General features: G+C 40.7%; 1 long non-coding RNA gene across 1 annotated transcript in view; it reads right to left on the bottom strand.

Annotated features, from left to right (window-relative positions):
• Positions 1-6,505, bottom strand: part of LOC144235125 (uncharacterized) — a 146,360-nt gene that overhangs the window by 108,456 nt on the left and 31,399 nt on the right. The gene's annotated exons all lie outside the window — the stretch shown is intronic.

Here is a 6,505-nt window from a genome sequence, read left to right as displayed (position 1 = left end):
ATGATGCCTCACCATTCCAAACTTATATATCTTTAAAATTCTGACCTCCAGGGGTGACTGGGTGGCCCAGTCGGTTGAGCACCTAATTCTTGGTTTCAGCTCAGGTCACAATCCCATGGTTCGTGAGATTGCGTCGCTGACAGTGCAAAGCCTACCTGGGATTCTCTCTCTCCCTCTCTCTCTCTCTCTGCACCTCCTCTGCTTACACTCTCTCTTTCTCAAAATAAATAAACTTAAAAAAAAAAATACTGACCTCCACCTGAAATCCAACTCCAGACTTTGTGTGTAATCCAGAGACAGCAGAAACTAATTCAGAGAGCCAGAATAAACTGGGGAGTATGAGCAGAGGAAGAACATTATTTCTTCTGAGTTTTGGCTTTGCTGGCAGAGCAATCACATTTGTTGGTAAAAGACATTTTTCAATAAAACGCCAGAAGTAATAAATGGAAAACTCTTCCCAGTGAATCTATTAAGTAACTTTAGCAGTCAAGGGCAGGCAATTTAAGGGATATTTCTCAGGAGCCCTAAACTTCACAAAAACAAAAACCCCTACCTTAGATAAAGTCAGTATATAAAAGCAGACCTCGGCAGCCGGTGGGGGGAGGGGGAAGCCATGTGCTTTCATGAATATGCTTACCGTTTTACAGAAGGAATTTCCTTCCATGAAAGCTTTGCCTCTAATTATTCCCCCAACAATTACATTTTATTTGAATTGAGAAATGTTTCCTTGTATAAGACCACGGGAAAGGTGCATTTGTTCCAAAATAGAGGGCAATATGGAGCACCTGTGATTATAGGAGACGGTTAATATCCACTAACGGGTTAGTTCAGGTAATGACAGAAACAGTTTTGAGCCCTACCAAAATACTGATCGATTTCGCTGATGGCCATTTTCTTCAGCCTGGGACCAAAGCACAGGAAATGAATATTTCAAGAACCAACAATTAACTTGGGAAACATAAAGGTTAGAAGCAGGCCTATGCACCTCCTGATGTGACACAATAAAAAGCTTACAGCACACACATGGTAAATTCTTGCAACAAAATATTCAACTCGAAAATAATCAGACCTATAGATTTTATTTCTAGTTTGTATAAAGTATAGAGGAGAGGAGAACAAATTAATCAAATCATCATGAAGAAACAGAATCTTCCAGAAGGTGGGACATCCTAAGGATAAGTGGCCTGGTATTTTTTTTAACAAGTCATTGTCATGGAAAGAAAGAGGGGGACAGCTGTTGTAGATTAAAAGATTTCAGAGATCTCACAAATAACAGAATGTGTAATCCTTGTTGAAACAAACCAGCTGTAGGAGACATTTTGGGGACAACTGGAAAAAAAAAAATGTGACCGAGACCAGGTAGTAGATGATATTAGAAAATAAAAGGGGGCACCTGGGTGGCTCAGTAGGTTAAGCGTCTGACTTCAGCTCGGGTTATGATCAGATCATGACCGCTTGTGAGTTCAAGCCCCACCTCGGGCTCTGTGCTGACAGCTCGGAGGCTGGAGCCTGCTTCAGATTCTGTGTCTCCCTCTCTCTCTCCCCCTTCCCCACTCGCAGTCCATCTCTCTCTCAAAAATGAATAAATGTTAAAAAAAAAATTTAAATAAGAATTGAAAAAGAAAAAGAAAATAGTTAATCTCGTTAAGTGTGATAATGATATTGTGGTTATGTAGGAGTATGTCATCTTTAGAGATGTAAACAAGCCTTTTGGAATGAAATATCATGAAGTCTCTAATTTGTTTTTAAATGCTTCCATCAAAAAGAGATGAAGAAATATGGCAACGTATTCATTATTAACTAGATTTTGGCGATATGTGTTCATTATACATATTCTCTAAGTTGGAAAGTTTTCCTAATAAACAACTTCTTAAAAAACATCCAGAATTTCATCAGCTATTAAATCCTAGTGAGAACATCAGGATCAGATAAACAAGAAAAAATGGAAACTCTCAGCTGCAGTTTGACTCTCTCTGACAACGAACCCATAAGCTCCCACATTGTTGAGCAAGCTCAAAAGAACATGACACATTATTGTATTATTTTTCTTCATCAACTTTTGTTACCTTCTTACTCAAGAGGGAAAACATCCCGTTGGCTTCCATTTCCATGACCTGCAACCTCACAGAAATGGAAGGTGAAACATAGCAAATATCCTAAAATCCTTTGCAAAAGTTAACGTGCTGTGAACATAAAAAATGGTATTCTTCTGTTTACTGAAACACCGGAGCGTGCCAGTGGTGATTTGATGATCTGCAAACAAGTGAGCATTTTGGGGAGAAGTTCTGGGTGAATTAATGAGGCAAGAGGCCACCTGACACTTGAGTTCAAGGTTTTCATGTCCTGTTATCGTTATAGATTTCAGGTCAGGGGCTTTGTTCAGCTGATGGCAGTTTGACTGAATTGCTCGCTTTGTGACACTGGTACCATTTGGTCCATGAAATTTGAAGGGAGGTCATTTGGATATTGTCTTGTGGGGTAGGGCCCTGACTCAGCAGCATCCTCTCTGTGGGCTCTCCCAGAGGCCACAGAACAGAAGGGCTCATGGGCCAAAATAAGATGTGCCAATCACAGGGTTTGTTAACACAACTGACATAGCACAATGAGAAACAAAGGGAAAGAGGTGGGGTAGGCTCACATCCTTAGGACAGGGGATCTGTGAATCACACTGCCTGAATCTTGGCTTAGGCAATGGTCCTGTCTCTGTCTCTGTCTCTCTGTCTCTGTCTCTCGCTACTGTAATTGTGTTCCCCACTGATAGTGCGGTTATGAGACCAGAGTCCAAGTTCAAGCAAAGACGACCATAGACAGAAGGGGCCCCAGGCTAAAGGCACATGCTTATTCTATCAGAGAGACGCGGGGTAAAGTGTGCCTGGCCACAGCTGTAGCCATCCAGTAAGTCTGCTGAATGGCCGTGAGTGTTATCTGCATTTGCCGGATTATCTCCGTTTTCTGGCAAGGCCAGAATGGAACGATACTCACTCAGGGATGGTTGACTTAGGAAAACGACATAGCATGCAGCTATTTGTAATGATGATGACTTAGTCTTTCCATCCCTATCTCTCAGTAGACTTTTATTTTTTAAGAACAAGAGCTCACCAGCAGGGGGAGAGGGGCAGAAGGAGAGAGTGAGAGAATCGTAAGCAGGCTCCACACTCAGTGCCGAGCCCAACATGGGGCTCGATCCCAAAACCCTGGGATCATGACCCGAGCCTAAATCGAGAGTCAGACGCTCAATCGACTGAGCCACCAGGTGCCCCATCTCTCAGTAGACTCTTAATGTTTTCCATCATACATTGCATTTATTCTACCTTTAACATATATTATAGGCTACTAAACTACTATATATTTAACACATCTTCAGAATTCTTTCAAGCTTTTAACTTACTCATTATCTGTTCATAAACATAGCCATGATTTTGCTACCATCTTTAAGCTGCTAGCTTTATTTTAGCAAAGAAATCATCAGGAAAATGCAAATTAAAACCACAATGAGATATCACTTTACACATGTCAGAATGGCTAAAATCAGAAACACAAGAAATAGGTGTTGGAGAGGATGTGGAGAAAAAGAAACCCTCGTGCACTGTTGGTGGGAATGCAAATTGGTGCAGCTACTGCAGAAAATAGTATGGAGGTTCCTCAAAAAAGCTTTAAAAGAATTACTGTATGATTCAGTAATTCCATTAGTGGGTATTTACCCAAAGGAAACAAAAACACAAATTTGAAAAGATATATGCATCCCTAGGTGTATTGCATCATTGTTTAAACAGGCAAGAATTGGAAGCGACCCCAGTGTCCATCGATAGATGAATGGATAAAGAAGATGTGGTGTATATATAAAATGGAATATTATTCGGCCATAAAAAAGAACAAAATCTTGCCATTTGCAACAGCATGGATGGGCCTAGAGAGTATAAGGCTAAGTGAAATAAGTCAGTCAGAGAAAGACAAATGCCATATGATTTCACTCACGTATGGAATTTAAGAAACAAAACAAATGAACAAAGAAAAAGGAGACCATAAAAACTGGGCTCTTAAATACAGAAAACAAAGTGGTGTTGCCAGAAGGGAGGTGGGTTGGGGAAGGGGTAAAATAGATAAAAGCTATTAAGAGTTACACTTATCTTGATGAACAGTGAGAAATGTGTAGAATTGTTGAATCATTATGTTGTATGCCTGAAACTAATATAACAATGTACGTTAATTATACTTGAATAATAATAGGTTAAAAAATTTATGCTTGACACTTAATCAGTTTCAGCTCTCCTATTTGTTTTACTGTGGGGCCCTTAGTGGATGACTGAACCCATTTAGACTTAACTTGACACATATGTAAAATGAAATGGAAGAAAGAGATCCTGGAAATTCAAACTTTTGTCAACTATCCATCTTGTGTGATTCTCAGGGGGTTTAACAGTCTAGAAGGTATAAAAGTGAAACAACTTAAAAAGTAAGCCTCTGGGGGCACTTGGGGGGCTCAGTCAGTGAAGCGTCCTACTCTTCATCTCACCTCAGGTCATGATCTCACAGTACGTGAGTTCAAGCCCCACATCAGGCTCTGTGCTGACAGTGCGGAACCTGCTTGGGATTCTGTCTCTCCTTCTCTCTGCCCCTCCCCTGCTTGCTCTCTCTCTTACTCTCAAAATAAACAAATAAACTTTACAAAAACGTAAGTTCCTGTTTACCATATTGGTGAACAGGTTGTGCGTGTTGAGGGTGTTACATTTATCATTTTATTGGGTAATATTTGTCATCTTACACTGATGACAATGATGGGAATGATATCCTACATTGAACCAAATTGTGCTGTCAAGATGCTTTGAGTTAATTACATCTGCTGATGCTCAAGGTAACCACATAAGGTAAACTACAGAAGTTACTGATGCCTTTTTACACAAGGACATAATCAGGGGAAGTGAAATAACATGTGCTCATTTCGGGACAATGACTGGACCACATCCTCACAAATAATTTTCTTTATTACAAAAGGAGCCAACGCACAGCTGTCTCTGTTTTCCTTTAACGCATTCATTTTCTGGCTCCGATTCCACATTTATCAAACAAATGTCCAATCTCAAACATTATTTTGTTTGAGTGCTCAATGCAGGCAGATCATTCTGGACACTGGGACAAGATGTAGCCAAATATGGCTTTCAGCCAGTATTACTACACAGACTCCTGATAAACTAGAAGTTCAACGGACACAGCAATCAAATCTGCTGGATGACTATGTTATTCTCAGTGCCTTGTATATGCTTGGTACATAGTATTAAAAGGGCACTTTGTTGAATGAATGGATGGGGGAGTGAGTGCGTGCATGAGTGAATGAACGGATGGATGAACTAATGAGTAAAGAATACAAAACGTGAGGTGGAAGGTTGGACTTCCTACGTTTAAATGTTATCTAGCAAACCAACATAGAAACAAATTAGGAAGTTAAGCTATATCATAGTGAGATGTCTAATATTTTTTTCTCCTGGGGCTCTGGCTCCCTTTTCACTCCCTGCTGGATTGGGGAGGATCCCGTGTAGCTGTCTTGGTACCCAGAGGTGGCTATTTCTGTCCAGGACTGACATATCCCGCCATGATCGGATGGGCCAAGTGATGAATGATACCTGGTGTCATAAATACAAAGAAGCTCCCGAGACTGAAGTGCACCGAAGACCCAGAGTGCTCATGCCAAAGGGAAGAAAACATCTTGGTATCTCTTTGGAGTCCTAGCCTTTCTGCTTAGCTTCCAAAGCTGTCTGAATATGCCCGAGTGACATAAAAAATTCAGGGATAATGCTTATTAGCTTTTCCATGTTCCCCAGGACACATGCCATGGCTGGATCAGGGTATAAATCTGCTTTTTAAAAAATGCCACGCCGTCCTCAAAATCCCTCCACGGACAAAGCTTGTCAGAGATCTGACTCTTCTCTGGCAAAAAATTCTCTCCCAAGAGCCTCCAAATTCTCTCATATAAATGGATTTCAGGCTCCTTCTTCCTTCAGTTCCCAAGACTAAATCTTTGCAGTGAATACAGCAGAGGCCCTTTCGTTTTACTCCTTCCTCTCCTCTCTCTCCCCACAAACACCTCACTCAGAACAATAATTTGGGAACTTTGTTCATGCTTTCGATTACTGATTAGTAGCAAAAGATTGCTGCCCCCTCTCCCCCGGCCCAAATTTGACAGAAGTGTAAATTATTACAACTGCTTTGGAAAACTGTCTGGCCGTGTCTCCTAAAGAGCAAAACTGGCATACTCTATGGCCCAGCAATTCCATTCATACATATATGCAGAAAAGAAATGCATATGCATATTTATTAGAAGACGTATGGGAGACTATTACAGCGCTATTTGTAGTATCTCCAAAGAGGGAACTACCCAAATGTCTTTCAACAGTCAAGTAGAAAAATAAACTGTGCTGTGTTCAAATGACAAATTACAATGTAGCAAGGAGAAGGAATAATTTACAACTGCGCACAAAAATATGGATGGTTCTCGCGAACTGTTGAGCGA

Source organism: Crocuta crocuta, unplaced genomic scaffold (genome assembly GCF_008692635.1).
Source record: "Crocuta crocuta isolate KB4526 unplaced genomic scaffold, BGI_CrCroc_1.0 scaffold467, whole genome shotgun sequence".
Taxonomy (NCBI): Eukaryota; Metazoa; Chordata; class Mammalia; order Carnivora; family Hyaenidae; genus Crocuta; species Crocuta crocuta.
Note: the sequence above shows the minus strand (reverse complement) of the source record. Positions and strands in the feature narration are given on the sequence as shown.